This window comes from Chrysochloris asiatica, unplaced genomic scaffold (assembly GCF_000296735.1).
Source record: "Chrysochloris asiatica unplaced genomic scaffold, ChrAsi1.0 scaffold00522, whole genome shotgun sequence".
NCBI classification, from domain to species: Eukaryota; Metazoa; Chordata; class Mammalia; order Afrosoricida; family Chrysochloridae; genus Chrysochloris; species Chrysochloris asiatica.
In genome coordinates, this window is record NW_006409040.1 from 119,535 (window position 1) to 120,553 (window position 1,019).

The 1,019-nt window shown below is 41.4% G+C and overlaps 1 pseudogene; it reads right to left on the bottom strand.

Annotated features, from left to right (window-relative positions):
- Window positions 1-453: 453 nt before the first annotated feature.
- The window catches only part of LOC102814431, a 35,003-nt pseudogene continuing 34,437 nt past the window's right edge, over window positions 454-1,019 (bottom strand).

The window sequence follows — 1,019 nt, forward strand, 5'->3', positions numbered from 1 at the left end:
AGAGAGTGCTGTGAAGGGATGATTTGGTGCCACATACTTTTTCAGGATGTTAAGAACTTTGTTTTATCAGGTTAAAACTTTGGTTTTCAATAGTCAAATAAAGTTCCTAGAGGGCAGTCTGCCACAGATTTTGGTCAGCATGCTATTTCATAGTGTGTCCCCATTACATGAGAATTTTGTTTTGTTTTGTTTTTTATATAACTGGTGGGTAACCTAGTGCTGTGACCCATCTCATGTCCCAGATTATCATTTCATGGGTATAAACATATTTGACTATAACATGTTTGACTATAACATGTTTGACTTGTGTCCAAATGTTTTTGTGACTTAAAGATTCCAGGATTCCTACTCAGTAGTCATATGAAACCTGGTTTCATACTTTTTTTTTTCTCATTTTTTTTTAGGTTGATACATGTCTTTTATTGAGCATCATAACATAAGTACAGGCAGGACTTATAAGCAGGGAAGGGCAGCAATAACTGCCTCAGGGAAGTCAGAGGTTTGAACCTGTGGAGAGAACTGTCATCAGATCTATGGTCTGTAGGCCCTGTCCCTAACAAACCCACCATCCAATAGTTCCCTAAATCAGACCCTTGGACAACCTAGACTTTGCCCAGAAAGGTGGTTTATGGTCCGCTGTCTAGAGGCAAGGTTCTGGTCTAATGTAAGGAAGGGATGTATAAGTAGTATGGACCTTGTGAGGTTGGAAAGAATGAAAGGCTCTAGCCCCCATGGAGGTGTAGGTGGTTGAAGACTGACTTGATGGAATCAGATGTGGTGCTGTAGCCACCCATGTCTTGAGTTTGAACATTTCCAACCTTGATTACCTTCTTCCCCGTATCTACAATTATGGTGGCATTATATTTGAGATTGAGAAGTCAAAACATGTTCGAGGCAGACAGCATCATGGTGGTTTGTTGTTGTTGTTGTCAGTTGCCATCAAGTCGGAACCAACTCATAGCGACCCCATGCACAGCAGAACGAAACAATGTCCGATCCTGGGCCAACCTCACTACTGC